This window comes from Phaseolus vulgaris, chromosome 7 (assembly GCF_051622355.1).
Source record: "Phaseolus vulgaris cultivar YP4 chromosome 7, ASM5162235v1, whole genome shotgun sequence".
Classification (NCBI taxonomy): Eukaryota; Viridiplantae; Streptophyta; class Magnoliopsida; order Fabales; family Fabaceae; genus Phaseolus; species Phaseolus vulgaris.
Window position 1 is genome coordinate 18407867 of NC_143504.1, and position 16027 is coordinate 18423893.

Here is a 16027-nt window from a genome sequence, read left to right on the forward strand (position 1 = left end):
AAATATTGTAGGCAGAATTAGCGTTCACGACGAGGTACCGGATGCTCTCGGTACGGGAGGCCTCTCCGTCTGTGAATGTAGTCCTCAACTCCAGGTACCCCCGGACTTCTACCTGGTTATCCCCGAACCCATACAAACATCCCGTATAGGGACTCAGCAGATCGGGGGACAACCGTAACTTATTAAAGGTCGACAGAAACATGACGTCTGCCGAGCTTCCTTGATCAACAAGCACTCTATGGACCTTCCTTCCAGCTGTGACGACTGAGATGACAACGGGATCGTTGTCGTGGGGCACCACATCTCAGAGGTCTCTTCTTGTGAACACAATATCTGACTCCCAGGGCTCCCCCGAGAGCCTCTCCTCGATTGAATTCACCCCCCTTGATGGCATTTTCATGTGTTCTTCTTGAATCAAAGTAGAAAATAAGGTGCGGAAGCAATGGGTGAGATGATCAAGACCCTCCTAGGAGTTGTGTTGGCCTTGTAGGTGCATGATGAGTATGGTGTTTGAGTGGTTCGGCCAGCTCAAGGGAAAAGGTGAAAGGATTGAAGTTTAGAGCCTAGATTTCTAGGAGAAGTAAAGCTTGTGCACAAAATTGGCAGCATAACCTTACTCAATTAAACTTGAAAAATACAATGAGATAGCTTTCCTATTTATAAGCTATCTTGGACGTAAATGTTAAGCTATCTTCTAAGGAAAAGAAAACCAAAATTAAATCTAAATGCTAAGCCATGTGCCATGTGCAATGACCGGCCACACAACCCTAGTTTTTAGAATGTTTCCATCAAAAGTGCTTTCTACACTATCCTATCTACTAAGTACCCCTAATGGGCCTTTATGCAAACATATACAAAGCCTTCTCTCTTCCATCCGTGGCTTCATTTACTTGTGTGTGAGCATGTTTGGCCATGGATCTTGTAAGGGGGCCTAGACGGTCTAGCTCCATGGATAGCCTCCCTCCTTCACGTCCTAGACGCTCACCTTCACGTCCTAGACCTCACCTTGGTCTTGGTCTTGGTCTAGACGCTCTCCTTGGCTTGTGCCTTGGCTTCCTTGGATAGGTGTGCTTGGCCCTCCTCCATCATCCCCTCCCCCTTGGAAAGGATTTGTCCTCAAATCCAGCTCGTCATCGTCATTGGTACCTACAAATGGAGAAAGATCAATTACATTAAAAGTGTCATGTACTCCATATTCAAGAGGTAGGTCCAACTTATATGCATTGTTGTTGACTCGCTTGAGAACTTGGAAAGGTCCATCACCTCGGGGACTTAGTTTGACTTAGTTTGGAAATCTATCTTTGCGAAGGTGAAGCCAAACTAAGTCTCCTTCCTCAAAAATTATTTCTCTTCCCTTTGTTGTTGTATTTTGTGTACTTCTCATTTTGTTGTTGTATTTGAATTTTAATCTTCTTATGCATTTTCTTGACAAAATCAGCTTTGAGTACTCCTTCCTTATGCACAAAATCTTGGGGGTTAGGAAGGGGTATCAAATCCATGGGCGTGAGAAGATTAAAACCATATACTACCTCAAAAGGAGAAGCATTAGTAGTCTTGTGAACCACTCTATTGTAAGCAAATTCAATGTGGGGAAGGTACTCATCCCAAGATTTGTGGCTGCCCTTCATGATAGCCCTAAGCATAGTTCCAAGAGATCTATTGACTACTTCGGTTTGCCCATCCGTTTGAGGATGACAAGAAGTTGAAAATTGTAGTCTTGTTCCAAGTTTACCCCAAAGAGTTTTCCAAAAGTGGCTTATAAACTTGGGATCTCTATCGGACACTATACTTCTAGGGAGACCATGGAGTCTCACCACTTCTCTAAAGAAGAGTTTAGAAATATTTTGAGCATCATCTACTTTGTGGCATGGAATAAAGTGGGACATTTTGCTAAAACGGTCCACTACCACAAAAATAGAGTCATGGCCTCTTGCAGTCCTAGGAAGTCCTAAAATGAAATCCATGCTAATGTCTTCCCAAGGAGCATTTGCAATCGGTAAAGGGGTGTAGAGTCCATGCGGCATTGTTCTAGACTTTGCTTTTAAACATGAGATACATCTAGAACAATGTCGTTGGACATCTTTCCTCATGTGTGGCCAACAAAATTTTGCTTTTAAAAGATCTAGAGTCTTATCAACTCCAAAATGGCCCATGAGTCCCCCTTCATGTGATTCTTTGACAAGGAGTTTTCTATGTGTTCCTTGGGGAATGCAAAGTTTTCCTTCTTTAAAAAGATATCCCTCGGACACATAGTAACCTCCTTGTGCTCTATGTAGACATTGAGCATAGATGGATGAGAGTTCTTGATCTTCTTGGTAAAGCTCTCTTATGTGGTCAAATCCAAGAATTTGGGCACCTAGTTTTGAAAAGAGTGTGTGCCGTCTTGAAAGAGCATCGGCCACTATATTGGTGCTCCCTTTCTTGTATTTGATTACATAAGGAAATTGTTCAAGAAATTCCATCCATTTAGCATGTCTCTTGTTGAGCTTGTGTTGGCCCTTTAAAAATTTTAAAGACTCGTGATCACTATGGATAACAAATTCTTTGGATTCATGTGTTCAAATTATATTTTGATATGTTCAATACTTCTTTTACAATCTAAGGTCTATTAATTGATTGAAACACTTATGATATCTTTGAAAAACAATTTCATGTGTTAAAATTGTGTTTTGATATGTTTAATACTTCTTTCATTTACAATCTATGGTTTTATAACCTTGGAAACTATAAGAAAGTGAATGTTCTGTATAATAATAGTTTAAAAGTATCTTAACTATTGAAAACAAGCGTATTACTTAACTAAATGTTTGCATATTGTTCTTTTCGCTATTAATTGATTGAGAGCACTTATGATATCTTTGAAAACCAATTTCATGTGTTAAAATTGTGTTTTGATTTCTTTTACAATCTTAGTCTATTAATTGATTGAAACACTTATGAATATCTTTGAAAAACAATTTCATGTGTTTAAAATTGTGTTTTCATATGTTTAATATATTTTTTACAATCTAAGGTCTATTAATTGATTCAAACACTTATGATACCTTTGAAAAACCATTTCACTTGTTCAAATTATATTTTGATATGTTCAATACTTCTTTTACAATCTAAGGTCTATTAATTGATTGAAACACTTATGATATCTTTGAAAAACAATTTCATGTTTTAAAATTGTGTTTTGATATGTTTAATACTTCTTTCATTTACAATCTATGGTTTTATAACCTTGGAAACTATAAGAAAGTGAATGTTCTGTATAATAATAGTTTAAAAGTATCTTAACTATTGAAAACAAGCGTATTACTTAACTAAATGTTTGCATATTGTTCTTTTCGCTATTAATTGATTGAGAGCACTTATGATATCTTTGAAAACCAATTTCATGTGTTAAAATTGTGTTTTGATTTCTTTTACAATCTTAGTCTATTAATTGATTGAAACACTTATGAATATCTTTGAAAAACAATTTCATGTGTTTAAAATTGTGTTTTCATATGTTTAATATATTTTTTACAATCTAAGGTCTATTAATTGATTCAAACATTGAAAAACCATTTCACTTGTTCAAATTATATTTTGATATGTTCAATACTTCTTTTACAATCTAAGGTCTATTAATTGATTGAAACACTTATGATATCTTTGAAAAACAATTTCATGTGTTAAAATTGTGTTTTGATATGTTTAATACTTCTTTCATTTACAATCTATGGTTTTATAACCTTGGAAACTATAAGAAAGTGAATTTTCTGTATAATAATAGTTTAAAAGTATCTTAACTATTGAAAACAAGCGTATTACTTAACTAAATGTTTGCATATTGTTCTTTTCGCTATTAATTGATTGAGAGCACTTATGATATCTTTGAAAACCAATTTCATGTGTTAAAATTGTGTTTTGATTTCTTTTACAATCTTAGTCTATTAATTGATTGAAACACTTATGAATATCATTGAAAAATAATTTCATGTGTTTAAAATTGTGTTTTCATATGTTTAATATATTTTTAACATTCTAAGGTCTATTAATTGATTCAAACACTTATGATACCTTTGAGAAACCATTTCATGTGTTCAAATTATATTTTGATATGTTCAATACTTCTTTTACAATCTAAGGTCTATTAATTGATTGAAACACTTATGATATCTTTGAAAAACAATTTCATGTGTTAAAATTGTGTTTTGATATGTTTAATACTTCTTTCATTTACAATCTATGGTTTTATAACCTCGGAAACTATAAGAAAGTGAATGTTCTGTATAATAATAGTTTAAAAGTATCTTAACTATTGAAAACAAGCGTATTACTTAACTAAATGTTTTCATATTGTTCTTTTCGCTATTAATTGATTGAAAACACTTATGATATCTTTGAAAATAAATTTCATGTGTTAAAATTGTGTTTTGATTTCTTTTACAATCTTAGTCTATTAATTGATTGAAACACTTATGAATATCTTTGAAAAACAATTTCATGTGTTTAAAATTGTGTTTTCATATGTTTAATATATTTTTAACAATCTAAGGTCTATTAATTGATTCAAACACTTATGATACCTTTGAGAAACCATTTCATGTGTTCAAATTATATTTTGATATGTTCAATACTTCTTTTACAATCTAAGGTCTATTAATTGATTGAAACACTTATGATATCTTTGAAAAACAATTTCATGTGTTAAAATTGTGTTTTGATATGTTTAATACTTCTTTCATTTACAATCTATGGTTTTATAACCTTGGAAACTATAAGAAAGTGAATTTTCTGTATAATAATAGTTTAAAAGTATCTTAACTATTGAAAACAAGCGTATTACTTAACTAAATGTTTGCATATTGTTCTTTTGGCTATTAATTGATTGAGAACACTTATGATATCTTTGAAAACCAATTTCATGTGTTAAAATTGTGTTTTGATTTCTTTTACAATCTTAGTCTATTAATTGATTGAAACACTTATGAATATCATTGAAAAATAATTTCATGTGTTTAAAATTGTGTTTTCATATGTTTAATATATTTTTAACATTCTAAGGTCTATTAATTGATTCAAACACTTATGATACCTTTGAGAAACCATTTCATGTGTTCAAATTATATTTTGATATGTTCAATACTTCTTTTACAATCTAAGGTCTATTAATTGATTGAAACACTTATGATATCTTTGAAAAACAATTTCATGTGTTAAAATTGTGTTTTGATATGTTTAATACTTCTTTCATTTACAATCTATGGTTTTATAACCTCGGAAACTATAAGAAAGTGAATGTTCTGTATAATAATAGTTTAAAAGTATCTTAACTATTGAAAACAAGCGTATTACTTAACTAAATGTTTTCATATTGTTCTTTTCGCTATTAATTGATTGAAAACACTTATGATATCTTTGAAAATAAATTTCATGTGTTAAAATTGTGTTTTGATTTCTTTTACAATCTTAGTCTATTAATTGATTGAAACACTTATGAATATCTTTGAAAAACAATTTCATGTGTTTAAAATTGTGTTTTCATATGTTTAATATATTTTTAACAATCTAAGGTCTATTAATTGATTCAAACACTTATGATACCTTTGAGAAACCATTTCATGTGTTCAAATTATATTTTGATATGTTCAATACTTCTTTTACAATCTAAGGTCTATTAATTGATTGAAACACTTATGATATCTTTGAAAAACAATTTCATGTGTTAAAATTGTGTTTTGATATGTTTAATACTTCTTTCATTTACAATCTATGGTTTTATAACCTTGGAAACTATAAGAAAGTGAATTTTCTGTATAATAATAGTTTAAAAGTATCTTAACTATTGAAAACAAGCGTATTACTTAACTAAATGTTTGCATATTGTTCTTTTCGCTATTAATTGATTGAGAGCACTTATGATATCTTTGAAAACCAATTTCATGTGTTAAAATTGTGTTTTGATTTCTTTTACAATCTTAGTCTATTAATTGATTGAAACACTTATGAATATCATTGAAAAATAATTTCATGTGTTTAAAATTGTGTTTTCATATGTTTAATATATTTTTAACATTCTAAGGTCTATTAATTGATTCAAACACTTATGATACCTTTGAGAAACCATTTCATGTGTTCAAATTATATTTTGATATGTTCAATACTTCTTTTACAATCTAAGGTCTATTAATTGATTGAAACACTTATGATATCTTTGAAAAACAATTTCATGTGTTAAAATTGTGTTTTGATATGTTTAATACTTCTTTCATTTACAATCTATGGTTTTATAACCTCGGAAACTATAAGAAAGTGAATGTTCTGTATAATAATAGTTTAAAAGTATCTTAACTATTGAAAACAAGCGTATTACTTAACTAAATGTTTTCATATTGTTCTTTTCGCTATTAATTGATTGAAAATACTTATGATATCTTTGAAAATAAATTTCATGTGTTAAAATTGTGTTTTGATTTCTTTTACAATCTTAGTCTATTAATTGATTGAAACACTTATGAATATCTTTGAAAAACAATTTCATGTGTTTAAAATTGTGTTTTCATATGTTTAATATATTTTTAACAATCTAAGGTCTATTAATTGATTCAAACACTTATGATACCTTTGAGAAACCATTTCATGTGTTCAAATTATATTTTGATATGTTCAATACTTCTTTTACAATCTAAGGTCTATTAATTGATTGAAACACTTATGATATCTTTGAAAAACAATTTCATGTGTTAAAATTGTGTTTTGATATGTTTAATACTTCTTTCATTTACAATCTATGGTTTTATAACCTTGGAAACTATAAGAAAGTGAATGTTCTGTATAATAATAGTTTAAAAGTATCTTAACTATTGAAAACAAGCGTATTACTTAACTAAATGTTTGCATATTGTTCTTTTCGCTATTAATTGATTGAAAACACTTATGATATCTTTGAAAATAAATTTCATGTGTTAAAATTGTGTTTTGATTTCTTTTACAATCTTAGTCTATTAATTGATTGAAACACTTATGAATATCTTTGAAAAACAATTTCATGTGTTTAAAATTGTGTTTTCATATGTTTAATATATTTTTTACAATCTAAGGTCTATTAATTGATTCAAACACTTATGATACCTTTGATAAACCATTTCACTTGTTCAAATTATATTTTGATATGTTCAATACTTCTTTTACAATCTAAGGTCTATTAATTGATTGAAACACTTATGATATCTTTGAAAAACAATTTCATGTGTTAAAATTGTGTTTTGATATGTTTAATACTTCTTTAATTTACAATCTATGGTTTTATAACCTTGGAAACTATAAGAAAGTGAATGTTCTGTATAATAATAGTTTAAAAGTATCTTAACTATTGAAAACAAGCGTATTACTTAACTAAATGTTTGCATATTGTTCTTTTCGCTATTAATTGATTGAGAGCACTTATGATATCTTTGAAAACCAATTTCATGTGTTAAAATTGTGTTTTGATTTCTTTTACAATCTTAGTCTATTAATTGATTGAAACACTTATGAATATCTTTGAAAAACAATTTCATGTGCTTAAAATTGTGTTTTCATATGTTTAATATATTTTTTACAATCTAAGGTCTATTATTTGATTCAAACACTTATGATACCTTTGACAAACCATTTCACTTGTTCAAATTATATTTTGATATGTTCAATACTTCTTTTACAATCTAAGGTCTATTAATTGATTGAAACACTTATGATATCTTTGAAAAACAATTTCATGTGTTAAAATTGTGTTTTGATATGTTTAATACTTCTTTCATTTACAATCTATGGTTTTATAACCTTGGAAACTATAAGAAAGTGAATTTTCTGTATAATAATAGTTTAAAAGTATCTTAACTATTGAAAACAAGCGTATTACTTAACTAAATGTTTGCATATTGTTCTTTTCGCTATTAATTGATTGAGAGCACTTATGATATCTTTGAAAACCAATTTCATGTGTTAAAATTGTGTTTTGATTTCTTTTACAATCTTAGTCTATTAATTGATTGAAACACTTATGAATATCTTTGAAAAACAATTTCATGTGTTTAAAATTGTGTTTTCATATGTTTAATATATTTTTTACAATCTAAGGTCTATTAATTGATTCAAACACTTATGATACCTTTGACAAACCATTTCACTTGTTCAAATTATATTTTGATATGTTCAATACTTCTTTTACAATCTAAGGTCTATTAATTGATTGAAACACTTATGATATCTTTGAAAAACAATTTCATGTGTTAAAATTGTGTTTTGATATGTTTAATACTTCTTTCATTTACAATCTATGGTTTTATAACCTTGGAAACTATAAGAAAGTGAATGTTCTGTATAATAATAGTTTAAAAGTATCTTAACTATTGAAAACAAGCGTATTACTTAACTAAATGTTTGCATATTGTTCTTTTCGCTATTAATTGATTGAGAGCACTTATGATATCTTTGAAAACCAATTTCATGTGTTAAAATTGTGTTTTGATTTCTTTTACAATCTTAGTCTATTAATTGATTGAAACACTTATGAATATCTTTGAAAAACAATTTCATGTGTTTAAAATTGTGTTTTCATATGTTTAATATATTTTTTACAATCTAAGGTCTATTAATTGATTCAAACATTGAAAAACCATTTCACTTGTTCAAATTATATTTTGATATGTTCAATACTTCTTTTACAATCTAAGGTCTATTAATTGATTGAAACACTTATGATATCTTTGAAAAACAATTTCATGTGTTAAAATTGTGTTTTGATATGTTTAATACTTCTTTCATTTACAATCTATGGTTTTATAACCTTGGAAACTATAAGAAAGTGAATTTTCTGTATAATAATAGTTTAAAAGTATCTTAACTATTGAAAACAAGCGTATTACTTAACTAAATGTTTGCATATTGTTCTTTTCGCTATTAATTGATTGAGAGCACTTATGATATCTTTGAAAACCAATTTCATGTGTTAAAATTGTGTTTTGATTTCTTTTACAATCTTAGTCTATTAATTGATTGAAACACTTATGAATATCTTTGAAAAACAATTTCATGTGTTTAAAATTGTGTTTTCATATGTTTCATATATTTTTTACAATCTAAGGTCTATTAATTGATTCAAACACTTATGATACCTTTGAGAAACCATTTCATGTGTTCAAATTATATTTTGATATGTTCAATACTTCTTTTACAATCTAAGGTCTATTAATTGATTGAAACACTTATGATATCTTTGAAAACAATTTCATGTGTTAAAATTGTGTTTTGATATGTTTAATACTTCTTTCATTTACAATCTATGGTTTTATAACCTTGGAAACTATAAGAAAGTGAATTTTCTGTATAATAATAGTTTAAAAGTATCTTAACTATTGAAAACAAGCGTATTACTTAACTAAATGTTTGCATATTGTTCTTTTCGCTATTAATTGATTGAGAGCACTTATGATATCTTTGAAAACCAATTTCATGTGTTAAAATTGTGTTTTGATTGCTTTTACAATCTTAGTCTATTAATTGATTGAAACACTTATGAATATCTTTGAAAAACAATTTCATGTGTTTAAAATTGTGTTTTCATATGTTTAATATATTTTTTACAATCTAAGGTCTATTAATTGATTCAAACACTTATGATACCTTTGACAAACCATTTCACTTGTTCAAATTATATTTTGATATGTTCAATACTTCTTTTACAATCTAAGGTCTATTAATTGATTGAAACACTTATGATATCTTTGAAAAACAATTTCATGTGTTAAAATTGTGTTTTGATATGTTTAATACTTCTTTCATTTACAATCTATGGTTTTATAACCTTGGAAACTATAAGAAAGTGAATGTTCTGTATAATAATAGTTTAAAAGTATCTTAACTATTGAAAACAAGCGTATTACTTAACTAAATGTTTGCATATTGTTCTTTTCGCTATTAATTGATTGAGAGCACTTATGATATCTTTGAAAACCAATTTCATGTGTTAAAATTGTGTTTTGATTTCTTTTACAATCTTAGTCTATTAATTGATTGAAACACTTATGAATATCTTTGAAAAACAATTTCATGTGTTTAAAATTGTGTTTTCATATGTTTAATATATTTTTTACAATCTAAGGTCTATTAATTGATTCAAACACTTATGATACCTTTGAAAAACCATTTCACTTGTTCAAATTATATTTTGATATGTTCAATACTTCTTTTACAATCTAAGGTCTATTAATTGATTGAAACACTTATGATATCTTTGAAAAACAATTTCATGTGTTAAAATTGTGTTTTGATATGTTTAATACTTCTTTCATTTACAATCTATGGTTTTATAACCTTGGAAACTATAAGAAAGTGAATGTTCTGTATAATAATAGTTTAAAAGTATCTTAACTATTGAAAACAAGCGTATTACTTAACTAAATGTTTGCATATTGTTCTTTTCGCTATTAATTGATTGAGAGCACTTATGATATCTTTGAAAACCAATTTCATGTGTTAAAATTGTGTTTTGATTTCTTTTACAATCTTAGTCTATTAATTGATTGAAACGCTTATGAATATCTTTGAAAAACAATTTCATGTGTTTAAAATTGTGTTTTCATATGTTTAATATATTTTTTACAATCTAAGGTCTATTAATTGATTCAAACACTTATGATACCTTTGACAAACCATTTCACTTGTTCAAATTATATTTTGATATGTTCAATACTTCTTTTACAATCTAAGGTCTATTAATTGATTGAAACACTTATGATATCTTTGAAAAACAATTTCATGTGTTAAAATTGTGTTTTGATATGTTTAATACTTCTTTCATTTACAATCTATGGTTTTATAACCTTGGAAACTATAAGAAAGTGAATGTTCTGTATAATAATAGTTTAAAAGTATCTTAACTATTGAAAACAAGCGTATTACTTATCTAAAGGTTTGCATATTGTTCTTTTCGCTATTAATTGATTGAGAGCACTTATGATATCCTTGAAAACCAATTTCATGTGTTAAAATTGTGTTTTGATTTCTTTTACAATCTTAGTCTATTAATTAATTGAAACACTTATGAATATCTTTGAAAAACAATTTCATGTGTTTAAAATTGTGTTTTCATATGTTTAATATATTTTTTACAATCTAAGGTCTATTAATTGATTCAAACATTGAAAAACCATTTCACTTGTTCAAATTATATTTTGATATGTTCAATACTTCTTTTACAATCTAAGGTCTATTAATTGATTGAAACACTTATGATATCTTTGAAAAACAATTTCATGTGTTAAAATTGTGTTTTGATATGTTTAATACTTCTTTCATTTACAATCTATGGTTTTATAACCTTGGAAACTATAAGAAAGTGAATTTTCTGTATAATAATAGTTTAAAAGTATCTTAACTATTGAAAACAAGCGTATTACTTAACTAAATGTTTGCATATTGTTCTTTTCGCTATTAATTGATTGAGAACACTTATGATATCTTTGAAAACCAATTTCATGTGTTAAAATTGTGTTTTGATTTCTTTTACAATCTTAGTCTATTAATTGATTGAAACACTTATGAATATCATTGAAAAATAATTTCATGTGTTTAAAATTGTGTTTTCATATGTTTAATATATTTTTAACATTCTAAGGTCTATTAATTGATTCAAACACTTATGATACCTTGGAGAAACCATTTCACGTGTTCAAATTAAATTTTGATATGTGCAATACTTGTTTTACAATCTAAGGTCTATTAATTGATTGAAACACTTATGATATCTTTGAAAAAAAATTTCATGTGTTAAAATTGTGTTTTGATATGTTTAATACTTCTTTCATTTACAATCTATGGTTTTATAACCTTGGAAACTATAAGAAAGTGAATGTTCTGTATAATAATAGTTTAAAAGTATCTTAACTATTGAAAACAAGCGTATTACTTAACTAAATGTTTGCATATTGTTCTTTTCGCTATTAATTGATTGAGAGCACTTATGATATCTTTGAAAACCAATTTCATGTGTTAAAATTGTGTTTTGATTTCTTTTACAATCTTAGTCTATTAATTGATTGAAACACTTATGAATATCTTTGAAAAACAATTTCATGTGTTTAAAATTGTGTTTTCATATGTTTAATATATTTTTTACAATCTAAGGTCTATTAATTGATTCAAACATTGAAAAACCATTTCACTTGTTCAAATTATATTTTGATATGTTCAATACTTCTTTTACAATCTAAGGTCTATTAATTGATTGAAACACTTATGATATCTTTGAAAAACAATTTCATGTGTTAAAATTGTGTTTTGATATGTTTAATACTTCTTTCATTTACAATCTATGGTTTTATAACCTTGGAAACTATAAGAAAGTGAATTTTCTGTATAATAATAGTTTAAAAGTATCTTAACTATTGAAAACAAGCGTATTACTTAACTAAATGTTTGCATATTGTTCTTTTCGCTATTAATTGATTGAGAGCACTTATGATATCTTTGAAAACCAATTTCATGTGTTAAAATTGTGTTTTGATTTCTTTTACAATCTTAGTCTATTAATTGATTGAAACGCTTATGAATATCTTTGAAAAACAATTTCATGTGTTTAAAATTGTGTTTTCATATGTTTAATATATTTTTTACAATCTAAGGTCTATTAATTGATTCAAACACTTATGATACCTTTGACAAACCATTTCACTTGTTCAAATTATATTTTGATATGTTCAATACTTCTTTTACAATCTAAGGTCTATTAATTGATTGAAACACTTATGATATCTTTGAAAAACAATTTCATGTGTTAAAATTGTGTTTTGATATGTTTAATACTTCTTTCATTTACAATCTATGGTTTTATAACCTTGGAAACTATAAGAAAGTGAATGTTCTGTATAATAATAGTTTAAAAGTATCTTAACTATTGAAAACAAGCGTATTACTTATCTAAAGGTTTGCATATTGTTCTTTTCGCTATTAATTGATTGAGAGCACTTATGATATCCTTGAAAACCAATTTCATGTGTTAAAATTGTGTTTTGATTTCTTTTACAATCTTAGTCTATTAATTAATTGAAACACTTATGAATATCTTTGAAAAACAATTTCATGTGTTTAAAATTGTGTTTTCATATGTTTAATATATTTTTTACAATCTAAGGTCTATTAATTGATTCAAACATTGAAAAACCATTTCACTTGTTCAAATTATATTTTGATATGTTCAATACTTCTTTTACAATCTAAGGTCTATTAATTGATTGAAACACTTATGATATCTTTGAAAAACAATTTCATGTGTTAAAATTGTGTTTTGATATGTTTAATACTTCTTTCATTTACAATCTATGGTTTTATAACCTTGGAAACTATAAGAAAGTGAATTTTCTGTATAATAATAGTTTAAAAGTATCTTAACTATTGAAAACAAGCGTATTACTTAACTAAATGTTTGCATATTGTTCTTTTCGCTATTAATTGATTGAGAACACTTATGATATCTTTGAAAACCAATTTCATGTGTTAAAATTGTGTTTTGATTTCTTTTACAATCTTAGTCTATTAATTGATTGAAACACTTATGAATATCATTGAAAAATAATTTCATGTGTTTAAAATTGTGTTTTCATATGTTTAATATATTTTTAACATTCTAAGGTCTATTAATTGATTCAAACACTTATGATACCTTGGAGAAACCATTTCACGTGTTCAAATTAAATTTTGATATGTTCAATACTTGTTTTACAATCTAAGGTCTATTAATTGATTGAAACACTTATGATATCTTTGAAAAAAAATTTCATGTGTTAAAATTGTGTTTTGATATGTTTAATACTTCTTTCATTTACAATCTATGGTTTTATAACCTTGGAAACTATAAGAAAGTGAATGTTCTGTATAATAATAGTTTAAAAGTATCTTAACTATTGAAAACAAGCGTATTACTTAACTAAATGTTTGCATATTGTTCTTTTCGCTATTAATTGATTGAGAGCACTTATGATATCTTTGAAAACCAATTTCATGTGTTAAAATTGTGTTTTGATTTCTTTTACAATCTTAGTCTATTAATTGATTGAAACACTTATGAATATCTTTGAAAAACAATTTCATGTGTTTAAAATTGTGTTTTCATATGTTTAATATATTTTTTACAATCTAAGGTCTATTAATTGATTCAAACATTGAAAAACCATTTCACTTGTTCAAATTATATTTTGATATGTTCAATACTTCTTTTACAATCTAAGGTCTATTAATTGATTGAAACACTTATGATATCTTTGAAAAACAATTTCATGTGTTAAAATTGTGTTTTGATATGTTTAATACTTCTTTCATTTACAATCTATGGTTTTATAACCTTGGAAACTATAAGAAAGTGAATTTTCTGTATAATAATAGTTTAAAAGTATCTTAACTATTGAAAACAAGCGTATTACTTAACTAAATGTTTGCATATTGTTCTTTTCGCTATTAATTGATTGAGAGCACTTATGATATCTTTGAAAACCAATTTCATGTGTTAAAATTGTGTTTTGATTTCTTTTACAATCTTAGTCTATTAATTGATTGAAACGCTTATGAATATCTTTGAAAAACAATTTCATGTGTTTAAAATTGTGTTTTCATATGTTTAATATATTTTTTACAATCTAAGGTCTATTAATTGATTCAAACACTTATGATACCTTTGACAAACCATTTCACTTGTTCAAATTATATTTTGATATGTTCAATACTTCTTTTACAATCTAAGGTCTATTAATTGATTGAAACACTTATGATATCTTTGAAAAACAATTTCATGTGTTAAAATTGTGTTTTGATATGTTTAATACTTCTTTCATTTACAATCTATGGTTTTATAACCTTGGAAACTATAAGAAAGTGAATGTTCTGTATAATAATAGTTTAAAAGTATCTTAACTATTGAAAACAAGCGTATTACTTATCTAAAGGTTTGCATATTGTTCTTTTCGCTATTAATTGAATGAGAGCACTTATGATATCCTTGAAAACCAATTTCATGTGTTAAAATTGTGTTTTGATTTCTTTTACAATCTTAGTCTATTAATTAATTGAAACACTTATGAATATCTTTGAAAAACAATTTCATGTGTTTAAAATTGTGTTTTCATATGTTTAATATATTTTTTACAATCTAAGGTCTATTAATTGATTCAAACATTGAAAAACCATTTCACTTGTTCAAATTATATTTTGATATGTTCAATACTTCTTTTACAATCTAAGGTCTATTAATTGATTGAAACACTTATGATATCTTTGAAAAACAATTTCATGTGTTAAAATTGTGTTTTGATATGTTTAATACTTCTTTCATTTACAATCTATGGTTTTATAACCTTGGAAACTATAAGAAAGTGAATTTTCTGTATAATAATAGTTTAAAAGTATCTTAACTATTGAAAACAAGCGTATTACTTAACTAAATGTTTGCATATTGTTCTTTTCGCTATTAATTGATTGAGAACACTTATGATATCTTTGAAAACCAATTTCATGTGTTAAAATTGTGTTTTGATTTCTTTTACAATCTTAGTCTATTAATTGATTGAAACACTTATGAATATCATTGAAAAATAATTTCATGTGTTTAAAATTGCGTTTTCATATGTTTAATATATTTTTAACATTCTAAGGTCTATTAATTGATTCAAACACTTATGATACCTTGGAGAAACCATTTCACGTGTTCAAATTAAATTTTGATATGTTCAATACTTGTTTTACAATCTAAGGTCTATTAATTGATTGAAACACTTATGATATCTTTGAAAAAAAATTTCATGTGTTAAAATTGTGTTTTGATATGTTTAATACTTCTTTCATTTACAATCTATGGTTTTATAACCTTGGAAACTATAAGAAAGTGAATGTTCTGTATAATAATAGTTTAAAAGTATCTTAACTATTGAAAACAAGCGTATTACTTAACTAAATGTTTGCATATTGTTCTTTTCGCTATTAATTGATTGAGAGCACTTATGATATCTTTGAAAACCAATTTCATGTG